General features: G+C 46.2%; 1 protein-coding gene across 1 annotated transcript in view; it reads left to right on the forward strand.

The window, feature by feature from the left end:
- Nucleotides 1-17,089, forward strand: part of LOC148590252 (fibroblast growth factor receptor-like 1) — a gene marked incomplete at its 3' end in the record, with an annotated part of 60,834 nt that overhangs the window by 21,820 nt on the left and 21,925 nt on the right. The gene's annotated exons all lie outside the window — the stretch shown is intronic.

A 17,089-nucleotide genomic window follows, 5' to 3' on the forward strand; every position in this document is an offset into this window, starting at 1 on the left:
GGACTTCAACCATGCATCTCTCTGGGTCCAAATGTGATTTGTGAGTACTTTTATTCTTACTTTACTCAGATGTCTTCTGTGGCTGTTGCTATTTTTTTTAAGTATTATCCAACAATTTCAGGAATTTGAAGGTAACAGAATTAGTGGATCCCCACAAGTTGCTCTCTGGTGTCCAGCTGCTCCATCTGCATGTTGTGACTTGCTGTCACTTGCCTGTGAGGGGTTGTCCTCCCATTGCTGCTCTCTGTCATTGCTGGACAGGTCAAAAGGACCATGACACCATAGCTTCTAGGGTACAATTGCTGGCCAGTCCCACAAACTGATGAGGAGCTGATCTGCTGCAAGTGAGGATCTTCTCATGCACTGCCCTTGGGGACTGCCGCTTCCAAGGCTGGCCCTGGCGCTGCAGTTGGAGCAGCGGGTCTGTCTGCACGGAGCTGGCTCGTGCTTGCACCATGGCGTAAATGTCTGCCCATGTTTCCATGCTTTCCACGAGTTGCTTCTGGGTGTTAAAACCCATTTGTGTTTCATGCCTGGATTTTATCATCTCTACTGTCAGCCCTCTTGCCATTGCTTCTTTTTTCCTCCTTTCCTCCGCATAAGTCCAGATCTGGGTGCCCTAATGCTGAGGGGCTCGCTTGGAGCATACAGTGACACTGGTTTTCAAGCATGTGGTTGCTTATGGTTGTGCAAATCCATGTAGAAAATGGTGGTGCTCTTGAGAGCTGTATCCCTCCCTTTTTAACTGAGCTGTTGCGTTGACTGGTCGTTGACTCAGCTGACCTGTTTAATGGCCCTGTTCTTCCTCAGGTATTTTTGGTCCAGTTTCTCTACTGGGATGGATTCTTGCATGTTGTACCTAGTTTGTTTTGGGCTCTATTATTGATTGAGACCTCAGGGGAACTGCAGTAATAGTTGTGATATAAAGCCCGAAAGCATAGACGCAACAGAGTTTTGGCTCATTTTGCATCATTGTAAATTTTTGCACTGGGTGTAACAGAATCACAGACATGCGCTATTTCCATGTATGTGCACTCTCTCTTTCTGTGTATGTAGTTAAATTAGGTGCAATGTAAAAAGAAAGCAATCTGAGAACAATTTTCCATCAGACCTGTTGAAAGGAGGAAGTCTCGCAGGTTGGTGTCAGCTCTGCTAAACTCGAGACCTAAACGCTCCTCTTAAGAGTGTTTCCTTTTAAGAGCATTTTGGTGTTTCCGGTTTTGTTTGTGCTTGACATCAAGCCAGGTTTCAAAATCTCTAAAACCTTTAGTGAAACAGAGCATTTCTCTCCTGCCCACCTCTGGATGGGTCGAGGTTTCCGATGCGTTGTGGTTTGTGCTGGACTGTATGTGTGCCTTGAAAGGAACTTGTTTAGCAAGGAGTTAGAAAATCGTGTTGTGTTGTCAGGTCTGCTGCTGGCTTCATGCGCAGACCAGGTGAAAGGATGGTTGCAAGGCTTGGTTTCTGCAGATGAAGTACAGAATGCAATAAATAAAAGCAACAATACAAAATAAATACAATAATATGCAAATAAATAAATGCAATAAACACCCAAATCTATATAATGCCTGTATGCAGATGACTTCAGCCTCTTCTTGCTCAGAATAGAAGTTTTTAACCTGCTCTAGGAAGCGATCCCCTGTTAAATTAACAGCTAAATGCTGCCTGTAAAAAAATAACCTGGTGGCGGATGCACAAGTGGCTTTTTCATCAGGAGGAGCTCAGTGCCCGAGTGCAGATGTTGGCAGAGCCGGGAGAAACCGCCCACCCCGGCGTGAGTGGCTGCAACCTGTTAATCTGAAAATGCCGTGTGCCGATCTTCCAGCCGGTTTTTAAATAGAAAGTCGAGGGAGAAGCCAGGTTTGTCCGGGGCCTCGGGAAGGGAGCCAAGTCTGAGATAATCCTGGTTGCTGCCGTGTCTGGGCGGCCCCAACCGAAAGGCGTTTGGGAACGGCGGCTCCACGGCTTGGGGCTTGCTCAGGAGCTGGGCTTTTGGCTTTAAAGGAGGCTTTTTTTTTTTTTTTTTCCAATCATGGAGATAAATCCCTGCTTTGGTGGAGGTAAGGAGGGAGAGAAAAAATGGGCAGCTGGGTGGGAGGAAGTCGGAACCCAGCAGGTCACGGAGCAGCTGAGGAGGCCAGCGCAGCGCGCTTGTGGTGGGGTGGGAGAGACAGGGATGGCTCCTCGTGAGGAAGCTGCCGCCACCGAATGGAAGTTGGGCATGGAAGCAGGATATGGAGGTTGGGTACAGAGGTTGGGCTTGTGAAAGGTGGCTCTGAGGACCTTGCTTTCTGACGGCCAGGGAATACTCTTGTCCCATGCAGTGCTTGTAATCCCCCCAGATGTTGTCTGAGTCAGCACTGGAGGAGACCATGGTGAGCTCTGCATCCCCAAATCCTTGACCTTGGCTTTGACTATCCTGCTTACCAGCTGCATTAGTCCTCTGAAGATTCCATCCCTTGTTTTCAACCCAGCGTGCAGATTAGCTGGGGCATGGGCAGAACAAGGGTTTGATGGGAGTCAAGACACCCAGGCCAAAGGTGTCTGCAGGGACAAATTTAGGGTGTGACTGGTCTAGGGAACCCTGTGTCTCACTGTCATCTTGTTTGCCTTGTCTGGGACAGAGCTGTGGGTGTCATGTGAAGTCCATCCACTCCGCCTACCTCTTGGGAGCAAGTAGATCAGAGGAAAACTTTCAGCCCCGAGTGCTCTCCTCATTTGTTAGTGCCTTGACAAGTTAAACAGAGGCAGAGATTAAATATGAATGAGACCTGTGTGGGAAAGATTAACCCTGGGGACATTAAAGAAAAGGAAGTTAAGTAAGTCAACAGGCAAGTCTCCTGACTAATGGGAGGAAAGTCTAGGTGCGTGTGTGGGGCGCTGCTGGAGCAGAGTAGGACACTGAAGTGTTTCTGGTGGCTCTACCTTCTGGTAGGAGCTGAAGGGCATTTCTCAAACAGGCAAACTTTCTTACTAGCTTGTCTTCCTGGAGACCATAAAAAAAAGAGAAAAAAAAAGAATGGTCCACTTCAGCAGCTTCCACGCAACGCAATTAATGGATCCTTTCCATCTGCTGATGGATTTATGTGTCTGTCCATCTTTCTCTAGCTGTTAATTACTTAGGTTGCTAAACACACGTTTCTCATTCATTATCATTATTTATCTTCAGAGCTTGTCTCATGGCATAAGTGGGTATAGAACTGAGCTAAGTCTCACTGACTCCTGGCAGATTTGTGCATTATTTGCACTAGAACAGGGTTCTGCACGGTTTAAATCAGAGTGGATATGCAATCATGTTAATGACAAGATTAGGTCGACTCCAGCTTTGTGTCAGCATGACAGCAAAACTTGGCCTACATGCTGCTCCTTGCTGTTGCCTAGGGAAGTCTTTCAGTAATTGATGAACCTTTTGTTTCTTTTTCTAAAATATTTACTGAAAAATGAGTTCCATTTTAAGGAGATTTCTGTAGCAAGGAAGTATGTTATAAATAGATGGCAAAATTCCTCTTTCCAAGAAAGCAGCGCAAATCTGGACCACATCTGCTGACTTCAGCAGAGCCACACCAGGTTTACACAACACACACATCACAGCTGGTCTCATGTTGCATACACTTAGAAGAAGTTAAGTCACCATTAGAGGCGACGGGAGACTTTTCTGCAAAGTCAACTAGCTTAAATCAGTTATATGTGACATATTATTTCACGGGGAATGGGCATCAATTGAAGTCTTTATCTGTTATAGCCACATCTTAATTTTTATGTGGAGAAAAGGCTTTCTTTTGTAAAATCCAAATCCATGCTTACGGTTTTTGCTTCTGGATTTGGATTGTATGACCAGAGGCACTTCTTTCTGAGTTCCATGCCAGTTACATGGGTGACCAGGAGATCAGGAAAGCGGGAATCATTTGAAAATAGTATGTTTGGGGATTTGAAAGCTTTTTTTGTGCTTTTCCAGATGGTTCAATTCTGATAAGAACGTTCTAGTGTAGAACATTCTAACATCATGGAAACAATGTTTTGTAGCCTACTTATAATTAGATCTCAAATCTTAAAACATAGGCAAATCTGGCCTGCAACCAGACTCAACACTACTGCTTCTGCTTAGATTAGAGGACTCAGAGTGGTTTTAGGGCAGTAAGATGCTTACCCAGACCTTTGGCAGAATAGCAATCATCTAAGGCGTCGTGAGCACTTCCAACTTTGGATAACTGAGATGCTTCCAGACTGATTTCAAAGCCAAGTAAAGCAGTGTCCCTGAGAGCTGTGCATTACAACATTGCACATTGGGTAACAAAACACTCCGGGGCATGTGGCATGCGTGTCGGAGGATGGAGAGGTTTGGCACACGTGAGTTTTTGGGACAGGGAGTCTCTTGTGCTGTGTCATGACTGCTGGAGTGCATGTGTTAAGCATGACTGTTGCTTCACTGACATGCAAGAAGACCACTCTGCAACCTAATCATCAAACTTCTGCCGTGTTTCTGGTTGTTAGGCCTTTTCCATGCATCTGCAAGTCAAACCTCAGAAGCACTTTGTTGTGAGAGGAAAAAGCCTAGGAGAGAAATCTTGTTGCCAAGATTTGTCAGCAGAGCTAGACTCCAGAATCTTCCTCTGCTGCTTTTTAAGGATTGAAGGATTTTCTTTCTCTAATACGGATAGCATGAGATTCAGAAATATTCCATACCTTCCTGAATAGTTTGCAACAAAGCAAATAAAACTTGATCCACCACCTTCACTTCAGTGGGACTGAATACAAACCCTGAACTGGTGTGGTGTTTCTGGTAAGCTCAGCTTTGCATTCAGTGGCAAGATGATTTGTGCCAATCCTGGAGTCCACAGGGCTGGTTTCTTCCTTCTTGGCATTACCAGCCCCTTGGTGAAATTAGTCTGTGACCTTTCACCAGAATTGACTACCCAAGGATAGGAAAACAAATGGATCTCTTGCTTCAGATGGGCTGAAGTTTGGGGAACCTGGACTCTGCCATATGTTTCCTGTGCTACTTTGGGAGGTGTCAACTGATGCCCGTTTACTTCAGGCTGTTTTTTCAAGTTGCATTGACCTTAGAGGGAAGGTGGGTGTAAAAACGGTCCATCCTCCTACCTCCTCCATCCCCAGTCTTCTGTGCTGTGATGTGCTGCTCTGCCAGCTGCGCTCTTCTGCTTACTCATGGGTTTGCTTGGCAAATAGGTTCAGTGAGATGATCGAAGTTAGGAGAAATTTTAAAAAGCAACAAAAAGTTTCCTTCAGAGGCAATAATGCTTCCTCTCTCTCATTGCTTTTCTGTGTAAATTTGTGAGTCAGGGTCTGTCTCTCCCTGGAGCACAGTGAACCTCTGCTCTCTTTGGCATCCTTGAAGTGTGGTGCTGTAAACAGGGAGGGTGGAGGGAAGTGCCCCGGCCATGACTGAATGCGACCATTTTTGCAGGCAGACCTTGGTAGTTGGGATCTGGATGTGTTTCGGAGAGGTCGGCAGCAGAACTAACCTTTTCCACCCATGCTGTTGCAATCCCCATGCTGACATCCTAACCCTGCTGGAGTTCGGCCTTGTTCCTTCTTGGATGTGCCAGGCGGCCTTTTTCCTTTTCCCACAGTCCCTCTATTAAGTCCCTCTCAGAACAGGCTGTGCTGCTGGGACTTTTCAGTACAATTAGATATTAGGTGTCGCGAGCAGATAATGAGCAAATGCCTATCAGGGGAGATGGCACTTAGCTAATCACAGGCTCCCTTTATCTAACAGGCTATTTTAGGGAAAAAACAACAACAATGCGAGAAAGCTCCCGCTGCAGCGTCCCTGTCTGAGCTTGGCTGCTGCTGCTTTCTGGGTTGTGTCGGCATTTCCATTCCCGCTTGGCCGGGTGTTTTCCCAGTAGTTTTGCTTTCACAGCTGCCCTGCGGGCAGGCAGAAGCCCAACGGCAAATGAATGTAGCTGTGACTCTTGCAAAACCTCACTGTTGGCGCATGCAGCGCTTTTTGTGTTGCCTTTTGGGTTTCCCAGGGCAAAACGAGAACAAGGGTTTGGGGGTGTATGGGAAAAGGAGGTGAACAATTTGCATGGCTAGTGCTGTCCGTGAAATGGCTGCATTTTGTGTGTCTGTTGCATTAGAAGCATTGGAAGTCGAACTTATATCTATAAGCATTTTAATACATTTAAACACTTGATTCTGCGAACCTTCAGCATCTGCCTGGTTTAGTTACTTTGCATCACCTTTCTGGCATCTGTTTCAGCAGCAGGAAAAAAAATAAGTATGTTGAGCAAAACACAGAAGGTCTGACCTTACGCACTTGGATTATTTTTCAAGCATTCTTTTCCTAAAACTAATTAGCTCATACTAATTAGCCCTTTCTAAGTGGTGAATTGTTTGGGGAGGTAACTATGGATGTTGTGACTCAGACTGAAGTCTGGTTCCTGGTGAAATGAGAACTTAGTTGAGTCTTCCCAGTTTGCATGAGGGCTGTTACTTTGAGGACCGGCGTGGGGGACCCCAATTGGTTGAAACCGTGGAGAAGATGCAGGAGGAGCTTTGTATGTTTGAAGGAATGGGGGAGATGGCTTTAAAGAGAGATGGAAACTCCATCCTCCTGCTCGCTGCTGTCACATACATAAAGAAACCTCACCATGTAACTCCTGAATTGCTGAAATTCCTGGAGCCCCAGCAAACCCTGTCTAATCTCTCCCAGTCCCTCACGTATCGCCTCTGAATGTTTTCAGTGAGTTCCCAGACCTCGTGCTTTCTTGCTCCTGATAACTAGCCATTGCTGGGATGCCAGAACCACTGCATCGCATAGTTCAGCTATCAACAAAAATATAAAGAGATAAAGGGGTTGGTTAGTACCAGAGTGTCTATGGCAATGCAGATGTCAGAGATACTCTACTGGCTTTCCCGGAGAAGTTCTTTAGATGGCTTGTGTTACTTCGGGAAAATAATATCTGGCTCTTTTGACAGTGTGAACATCCATAAGAACATCATGCAAATAGCTCTTCCTGTTGGAGAGTCATACAGCCATCAAACATAGTCTTAGTACTTCAGAGTCTTGGCACATCAGTACCACCTCATCTGGGATTTTCTGAAGATAGCCTCTTGGGTGATGAGCATGTTTGGAAAGCTCAGAGCTGCAGGGGAAGATGAAAAGCTGGCCTGAACACTGCACAGTGAGTTCTTTCGAGACTTAAGCCCGTAAAAAAAAGAGACATTTCATAGAGTAGCTGAAGGATTTATTGCAATGACCGAGCAATTGTAAAATCGCGTATGCTAAAGAGGAAGAGTTGGGCTACCGGGTCTTCCTGCCAGATCAGGACTGTTCCCTGTAGCGTCTAGTCTAACAACCTGTTCATTTGTTTTGAGCGATGATTTCCATTGCTTCCCTTCTGAGAACATGGTATTTCCTGATAGGAAAACTTATTAACAATGAGATCTAGCTGCCAGGCTAAATTTTTCTTCCCTCTAATTGTTAGCTAATATTCTTATTAATCTAAATGGGAGATACATCCTCAAAACAGAGAGAAGGGATCCCTTGGGTCTTCAAGACAATGTGCTTTGTCCATGTGGTTTCTACCAGTGTGCCACTGGAGAGCACATCTTGGCACTGAAAATGTTTTGTGTCTGTCCGTATCCAGCGGGTATGGTGCTTTGGAGGCTCAGACAGATTCTAGGACTTTTTTTTTTTTTTTTTCCCCAAAAAAACCCCATTGCTCCCTGCAGTCATTGGGATGCTTCGCTTCATCGTTTATGGAGGGGGATTGGCCTCAGCTGCGAAGGCAGCTGCTGGTCTGCCCCTCCTGACTGTTATTTAATGCTTGTTAAATGAACACAACCTTTAGTTGAGGTTCAGCATTTCACTTGATAGCTCTCTGTGCAGCCACTGGGGCTGGGAAAAGGGAGGGAAGAAGAATCCCAAGAGCAAGGGCAAGACAGAAGAGAATAGTAAAGGAAAGGAAAAAATATACGGACATTGTTTCTAGCAGCACTTAGTGGCCTAGATTTTCCTTTCACAGCTATTTCAAAAGTCTGCTTTATTGTGGATCCATTCAGCTTTTATTGGTATATAGCACACTACGCAGTAGCGGCCACTGTTGTCTGCACAGCTCTTAACATGATACTCTGCCAGATGGCAAGAATATAAACCTGCATTTGTACTCTGGGAATGATCAAAGTTGTTCCCTTTTCTTTTCTTTTCTTTTCTTTTCTTTTCTTTTCTTTTCTTTTCTTTTCTTTTCTTTTCTTTTCTTTTCTTTTCTCTCTTCCCTCTTCTCCTCTTCTCTTCTCTTCTCTTCTCTTCTCTTCTCTTCTCTTCTCTTCTCTTCTCTTCTCTTCTCTTCTCTTCTCTTCTCTTCTCTTCTCTTCTCTTCTCTTCTCTTCTCTTCTCTTCTCTTCTCTTCTCTTCTCTCTTTTCCTGTTGTCACCCCTGTCACCGATGTAAGGCTGCTACATCCTGGCTCTCGTCCCTACCACGTCCCCTTGTATAAGATCAGCACAGTGCCCCTTTTCTTAGCGACGTGGTGCCCACATTCCTGAGATCCCAAGAACAGCCCCATGCAGGGGAGGATGCGTCGCCTGCCTTCGCCAGCTCCAGGGGTTTGGAGCTGAGGCTGGAGCGTGGAGGGCGGGGAGCGGAGCTGCTGGGTGCGGGGAAGGCTCCGGTAGATGTAAATCAGCGGCACCGTGCACGTCGCTACGCTGATTTGCTCCAGCAGAGAGCTCGGCTTGGGGTCTCAGCACGAATCCCGAAAAGGAAAGGGATTTGGGAGTGATTAAAAAGTTACTGAAGGCAACGATTGTTCAGTGCTTGGGGATTAATAAAACTGCAGAGAAGGGAAGCTGTCTTGCAAGGGGATGTAGGACCGTGCGTTTAAATGGCCTAAAGAGAAATCCCATCCTGTGGGGGAAATACAGGGAATGGATGGGGTTTCTCAGGATGATTTAATTCATCTTTACTTTCCCAGCTGCTTCTTCCAGTCCTTCTCTTCTCCTCTCTATCGTCATGTGCTTTGCCCTGCTGGGGTGTATATGTGTATATATTTTTGGTAGAAGAGGGGTTGAGCTGCTGGGGCTGTTCGATAGCCTCACTGTGATTTGTCATTTGTGGCTCTTAGGGGATAGTCCTTCAGAAGGCAGCAGGGTCTGGGGCAATGACAGGAGCTGGAATTTGGGCTTAGTGACTGCTCCCAACTTCTGTTAAATTGAATCTTTGGCCTTGCAATGTCCCTCCAACCTCAATTTTTTCTTTCTCCCTCCACCACTCAAGGCCCATGAGCTTTAAAGAGCCCCAACGGTCTTGGATGGCTGCACCATGGGTCAGACCCGTCTCCCTGAGGTAGGGGAGCCATAGTGTCACCATCGAGCTCCTTCGTGGTGTCAGCATTGACCACTTTGCTTGTCTTAGACAGGCCCTTTACCCTTTCAACCTAAAAATCCATGGTCTTTGCCCAAGGGGGCAGGAGAGGTGTCATGGGTCCAAATGCTTGGATGCTCATGCTGGGCAGGGGCAAGCAGAAGAGGAGGGACAACATCCTCAGAAACTTTCTCCCCCCTGCCTTGAAGGAAATGATTTTGAGGAGAGGGAAGAGGGAAGATGATGTCCAGAGGTCAGTTTCTCTGTCTTAGGTGGGGAAAGCAGTAGGATGTATGTGGGAAATGAAAGGGAATGGGAAAATTTAATCAGAGGCCAATACCAAGTCTATGGAGGTAGAGGTCTGAGAAGTCCTCTCCAGCCTGTTAACACTCATCTAGTTGTTTTGTACAGGACTGCACTGTTGTAATCCCACCTCATGGCCCTGGACCAGGGACTCGACGTGTAGCACGGGGAGATGATCCCTGTTTAACGTCCTGCTGTGTATGAACTGCCTGAGGGAAACTGCTGCTGATGCAACTAGTGAAAAAGGCAAAAGCTGCCAGTTTTGTCTTCCTGACATTTCACAAAACTGGCAATTTTCTCTCTTTCTCTCTCTCTTTTTTAACAACTTGGGTTTTTCTCATGTTGATGGGGAGAAGGGGAGAGTAAGGCTGGTTTGGGATGATTTATGGCTTCAGGGGTGGCTAACTTTTGGCGAACCTTGCAGGAAGAGTCCGCGGAGCATGCCAGCTGCAATCCGCCGAGCCTTCCAGAGAGACGCTCCGAAAGATAACGTTTTATTTATCCTTGCGCAAGCAGGCTGGTGGAAAACGTGCGTGTCCCAGACCGGGGAATTCTCCCTCCTCCCTCTGCCCCTCACCCCGGCTCGGGCTCTGCGGGAGCAGCTGGGCTCTCGCTCCTGTCGGCCCCAACGGCTTCAAATTCACTTCCCTCAGCGCCTTCAAAGGAGGTTTTGATAAATGCGCTGCACTTTGCAGCCAGCCAGGGCTCTAATTGCCAGGAGGATTACGATAAGCTTTTTTCTTGTTGTTTCAAAACAAGCTGGAGGACGGCGTGCCCGCCCGGCACAGAGCCCCCCCGAGCCGCCCGGGGCCGGGCAGGGAGGAGGCAGCCCGTGTCGTATTCACCCTCGTTACTGCATTGCCCCCTAAGTGACTGGATTTTCCTCCAGACACTCGGTGCAGACTCACCCTGGCCACGGAGCTGCTGACGACCCACATGAGGCTACACCAGACCTACGCATGGGCAGCAAAAGGGACCTTAAGAGCCCCTTGATTTCCCTTCTCTCACCCTGTAGTTATTGTGCATCTATCTATCTCTCTGTATATATGGGGAGAAGTATCAGAGCTGCCTTAGGTTGCGATCTGAAAGTAGGAAAACCTACACTATTAAATAAAGAGGATTTAGAAGTATATCCATAAAGCCAAGAAGAGTTTGCCAGAGTTATCAAGTGATGCAGATTTCAGCTCCCTGCTTCTTGCAATTTTTCTTTCATTTAAAGGTAAACAGAGCAAGTTTATGTTTCTATCCTGATGAATTTGACTGCATATAGAATTCAGGGTGTTCCCTCTGCTACAGTTATTGTTAGAATTTCCGTTGCAATTATTATTGATTTTATTTGTAATGCATTTTCCATTCTTTACCATTAGAAGAGAAAATACTCTGTAAGCACTGCTTAACATCCAAATATCCCAACCTGAAGCTAGATCAATATGGATCAATTCCAGGAGAAAAAATCAAGGACTTTTAATGGAGAAGGAAGAAAGACTGGTTTAGTGATTACCTTTCTTGCCTAGAACTTAAACTACGGTTTAAATCTTTACTCATCAGCAGGCTTCCCCATTGACCTGAGAGAGTGCCATTTGTCCTTTCCATCAGCAGCGTGTGGATCTGTTTGCCATATATAAAGGAAGGATATGTTGTTTTACATCAATAACCACCCTAGGAAGTGCCAGGCTGTCTGTGACTGGCTTCTCCTGGAGAGACGTGGTGCAGAGCTCTGCTCCTACAATGGTGAACGTGCTGGAGACCCGAGGTGGACCCTTCTGGCCCCTAACCACCACGGCAGGTCCAGGGCTGGGTGGGCACCTGCAATAAAGCAATGCTGCATCTCACACGTTTTCTTGGCTACTTGCAGAGCTTTCCTCCAGGCCTCAAGGAGTGCTGTAAATCCCCACATCACACTGGGACCATGTTCTTGGGCTTGTTCTCATCTCAGATCATGCTCAGGATTGCTAGGCATGGAAATGAGTAGCAGATACTTGCAAGGAAGGCCTAGTGTGCCCCTTTTTCTAGACAGTGTCTTTGAGTCAGCTGCGATCTGTTTCTTTTCCGAATGCCTTGAGCATGAACAGAGCTGTCCGGGAACCCAAGGGCAGCCTGACAGAAGAACAAGGAAATATCAGTGAGCTTCAAAGGTGATGAAAAGCCAAGCCATTCTAGATAAGCTCTGGAACATGCTGCCGTGAGATATCACCAGGGCCAAGTGCTGGTCAGGATTAAAAATATGTAGATATGTTGATAATGAGAATATCTGCTTTCATATTACCCTGTTTTTCTTTTTCAAGGGATGTTAGTCCTGATGCTCTAAAGGCATATGCTGAATACTGAGGATACAGTTATTTATGGAGTGCTTTACTGGTATGTAATGGTATGCTCTGCAGTCAGTTGCTTCCGGGCTACATAGCAATTATTACAATAAAGCTGTGCTTAGGCCATGAGAACTAAATAAGCTATAGGTTTTCTCATGTATGCTAGGAGCCTCCTGAGTCAGTCTGGGATCCCTCCTGTGCAACCTGTTTCCTGCTGCTGTAACTTACCTTTGGCTCTCTGGAGGCACGACCAGTATGTGTTGTCACTTGGTGTTTCTAACTTTCAGCCCAAGTGCCAAGATCAGAACCTTAGCAGGCAAGACATTCAGATCAGGTAGAATGTAGATGAAAAGCATATCTGTATCAGTTTTACTTTCCTGACCATAACCTCCACCTGTTTTGCAAAAATCTCTGTAAAGCATCCGAAGGGTCTGATCCAGCAAGATGCTGAACTTCTTTGGCACAGTACTAGAGCATCCTCAGGTCCAATTACACTTCCTGAGAGCAGAGACAGGTTTGAATCTTGTACCCACGGGGAGCGTTGGGAGGTGGGGGCATGGTCCCAATATACTGATGCTGGCCAGGCCATTGGTCTGGGGACCAGTCCTTAAACCTCAAATGTGATGAGGCTATCGGAGAGGAACTGTAGCTGCTAGTGGAGCAGTGCGGTTGCTGGTAGTGAGGAACTAAACCAGGGTATGTGGAGTGAGGGTGCCACGGGCTTCGGAAATGCTGACCTTTCTAGTGCCCGTGTTTGCTGCTGGCTGCCCTAACTTGAATTCAGCTAGCAGAGAAAAGAGATGCTGCTGTCTGAATACGAGCTGCAGCATTCAACAACTGCAAGTTCAAGATTGCTTTGAACAAGTATATTCTGTGTACTTCCAAACTGGATGTGAGTCATCAGAGAAAGCCTCTCTACTGATTTCAGTGGGAATTGCATCCGTGCTCAACCCATCGCCATCTCTGTAGAGCTCCCCTAACTGATCTGATATTTCAGAACAGCCTCCTCTGCCTTTAGTTCCCACTTCCATTGCTCCCACCGCTCCAGTTTATTCAGCAGATGTTGAAGCAAACTTTGGAAGCAAGGGTAAGCAGAGCTAAAGTCAATCTGAGAAACCCAGCGCCCCAGGAGAGCTGCTGGGGCTGAGCCCACATCCGACTGGCACTGCAGGGGCTGTGCAAAGGCATGACTATGATTAATTGCTCTGAGGAATAGGAAATAGGAAAGGAAATAGGAAAGGAATATATAGATAAGGAAAATAATATGCATATATGTAAAAATAAAAGCATATATATATAAAGAATATAAGGAAAAAATCACACACCACAAAAGTGTGCAACCTTAAAGTGAACCAGCTAAATCTATGCCTTTCTTGTGTTCCCTCTCTTTGTAGCTGTTGGATTTTGCATTCTCAGCCATTACCATATGAATCAATGATTAAAAAACAAAAAAAGAATCCCCAAACCCAACACTGTGATAAGAATCCGACCTGTGCTTTACCGGCCCATCCCATAAGGTAACCAGAGCAAGTCTCTTTTGCTGCAGCCATTGTAGGCAAGAGCGATCGTGTTCTTCAAAGACCGTCTGTCTCCTCCAAACACAAGGTCCATATCTGGGCTGAACATTAACGTCACCTGATAGGCCCCATGTCCAGCGCCACCTTGCCCTTCCTGGCGCATTAAGCGTCACAGCAGAGCCACGGTGCAAGCGGAGTGAAGAAAGAGCCTTTGTCCTCCTGCCACCTCCATCCTCTGAGGCCAATCGGGATCGATTACGGGGCGGGTGAAGTCCCGATAACCTGGCGAATTTGTGCGAAGGCCCCTGCCGGCTTCTTCCTCCTCCAATTTGCATTTCAGGCCTCCACGGGTCTTAGGGAGGATTTTTGTCTGTCTTTCACTGCAGTGCAAGCGTGGAGGGTATCAGTGTTTGATCAGTCGGCAGGGAAGGTGCAAACTTGAGACTTATGACTTTACTATCTCATAAATGGAAAGTTTTTAATGTTTTCTGTTTTTAATGTGTTAAAATGATTAGTCCAACTTCTTTCCTCATTTGCAGTAGGAATTAGCACTGAAGAATCAGCATTAATTTATCCATCCATTAAGCGTATTTACAAACACATAAAACGTCATTAACCCAATTATTTAAGTTGCAAAAAGATTGGAAAAAAACACTTTCTGCCCTTAATTCAGCTTTCATGTGTGTATGCCAAATGACACTATTTCTAATTAGATGCTCTGACACTATTTTTCCCTTCTCCTGAAAATGTAATTATGTGTCCCCAGCATGGAACAGTCTTAGCCCAAGGAATTATCTGTGGCAAAATTATAAGCAACTAAAATCTTCATCAATTTTAACAACCTGTTCACTGTCACTGTCACTACAGATATTCATGGTGGATATTATATGAATCCCATATGTAACTAGGCAAGTTCTTTGCTTTGGGATAGCAACTGCCCTTGCGGAAATGTTGCATTGTACAGGTGTTTTTCTTAAAAATGCTTCTCTTTAAGTGTTTAAATATTTCTTTTATGGGACAGTGGCAGAGAGTGAGGAGGCTGGTTCAGTCCTTTGCCTTTTTGGAGGTGCTTGTGGTGGTGGGTCCTGGGTTTGATAGGCCATGGTTTGGTAGGTCAGACCCTCTGAAGTTGGGCCTGTCCTTGCTGAAGCATGCTCACCTCCATGTAAATGGATATAAATTATGTTTTAAAAAACAGGCTTTGTTTGGGAAGGGAGCCAACAGGCCTCAAATCTGCTACTGCAGTGTGGCCGGGACAGCGAGGTGCCAAGGCCCAAACTGAAGGAGGAGGTCATCAGTGGCAGCAGGTCTCCCTGCCGGTGTTCCCGTTGGAGGGTCCACATCCCCACTATCGGGTCAGAGCTCTTTTGTGAGCAATTTCTCCGGGCGGTCGCAGGAATTTGGAAGCTGCCAGGCTATAAGACTCAAGCTTTAGCCCTTTCAGGACAGCGTGCTGCTTTCCCGTGAGCAAAGCCAGCGCGCCGGCTTATAGCTGCTACATTTCCCCAAAAAGAATGCTGATTATTTTACAGTCATGGGAGCGCCTGACCGGGAAAACATGTGGGCAGGCCGTCCGTTTTTCTATATTCTGTTTTTTTTTTTTTTCTTTTTTTTTTTTCCGCCAATTTGGCTTCTTCCTATGTCGCCCAAAGGCCCTTTTTGAAAGGGCCAGGAAAAAAAAAAAAAGAAAAAAAAAATCTGCTGACGGCTAATGCAGCTGATTTGACCCAGAGCGCCTGCTTGGCGGAGCAGAAAGATGACACTGCAGCAAAAATGTTACTTTAAGGGCAAAGCAAACAGGCGCGCGGCCCCCGCCATTGTTCGGCGCCACTGTTGCGGTGCCAAGTGCTGCACCGCGGAACACGCGGAGCTGCCGGCGCTTAACCCCTCGCCGCTGCCCGCAGGTGCTGTTGTCTGCCGCGAACAGGCGGGACGAGGTTCCCTGTGTCGTGGTAGAGGCTTCAGCAGCCCCAGTGGCTGCGAGCGGGCTGCTTTCCATGGGCGGCTTGAGGGAGCCGCTTAGCGAGGTTTTCAGAGAAAAGCGAAGAAGGAAAGAAAGGAAAAAAAAGGCGGGAAAAAGAGAAAAATGAAAAAAGAAGGAAAAAAATGAAGGGATAAAAGAAGAAAAGGAAAAAAGAAGAAAGAAGGAAAAAAGAAAAAATGGAAGAAAAGGGAAAAGAGAATAAAAGGGATAAAAAGAAAATAGAAGGAAAAAAGAAAAAAGATAAAAAAGGAAAAAGAAAAGAGGGAAAATAGGGAAAAAAGAAAAAAAAAGGAGGAAAAGAGGTGTTTGTTGCATTTTAGTCTTTCCAGCTTTGCAGTGAAGCCAACAGTGCCTTTTCTTGCAGCTCCACAGAATGCTGGGGGCAGTTCCTTGCTGGAGAGCCTGGCCGTACTGAGTTCAGAGCCGTGATGGAGCAGGCAGGTCTCTCGCTCTCTGCGGTCCGACTATATTTTATGGTTGACAGCAGGGTAAAGAAAAATCTTCCAAAGGACTTTGGTGAGGTTCCCGTTTAAATACTTATTGTTTGCAGTGAAAATGGCTTGTGGAAGGAGGGCAAAGCGCTCCCGACTTCAAAGCTTGTCACGGTGCAGGAAGCCGATGGTGAGTGGTCACACATAGCTGAGCGTCACTGCTGCCGTGGCAAAGCCAAGCGCGCTGGCCAGCGGCCGAGCGGTCCCCAGGGGAGTCAGGGAGATAGCTCGGCAGCTGGTGTCACTCACGATAGCTGGGCTTAAGTCAGAAATCTTACTTTATTATTTTATTTTATTTTATTTATTTTATTTTTTACCTGTGGGCTGTACCAGGTGCCATCCTTAGCTGTTGGGACAGGAAGATGAGGGCCCATCTTCCTGCTGGGAACTTCTAAGAAGTCTTGATGTTCAGCTTGAAATATGGAAGGCCAAGGACTTTATTTTCTTTTCCCAATATTTCCCAGTCATAACGTGCTCACTCACATCCTGTCTGTTGAGTAGATCTGTTGGGCAGGATGATGTCTTTGGTAAGGAGAACACACTGTGATGACCAGTATGTGCCTACTAAATATTTAGAGGGTATATGGAGGGCAAACACGTTATCTCAGCACCCCCTTGAACTAATGCTGCTCAGGAAAACCAGCTTTACTTAGCTGCTAATCTTCCTAGTGAAACTAGGATGGCTTTGGTAGGTTTTCCTGGAAGCAGGGACAAGGAGGAAGTACAGACTGGTGGCTCAAGCCTGGAGATCACTTGTTGGTCTTTGGGAGTGGGAAAAAAAAAGGAAAAAAAAAAGGAAGATATATTTCATTAGGTACTTTCTGATCCCTGGTCATTTTCATGCATTTGTGGGTATTCGCCAGGTCCCTGGATGCATTACCACTCATATGATATGCGTTGATGAAAGTCTCCTGCCCCAGGCGCTCCCTGGTGCTTTTGTCAGGGAGAGGACTGTGTTATTACTGCTCTGGTCATGCTCTGAGAAGTTTCAAATTATTCAGACCTTTCCGATGGTAAATAGTAGCTGTCCTTTCTTCTGAGCACAGTGTCAATGAACATGTTAGAAGCGATTTGGACACATTGAAAAGATGCTACAGGAAGAGGCTGGAATTGCAGCTGTCCAAAGGTTGGTGGTTCCATTTCAAGTCATTCTT

This window comes from Tinamus guttatus, unplaced genomic scaffold (assembly GCF_059628265.1).
Source record: "Tinamus guttatus ecotype Peru unplaced genomic scaffold, ASM5962826v1 Tinamus_guttatus_pri_ptg001548l, whole genome shotgun sequence".
NCBI lineage: Eukaryota > Metazoa > Chordata > Aves > Tinamiformes > Tinamidae > Tinamus > Tinamus guttatus.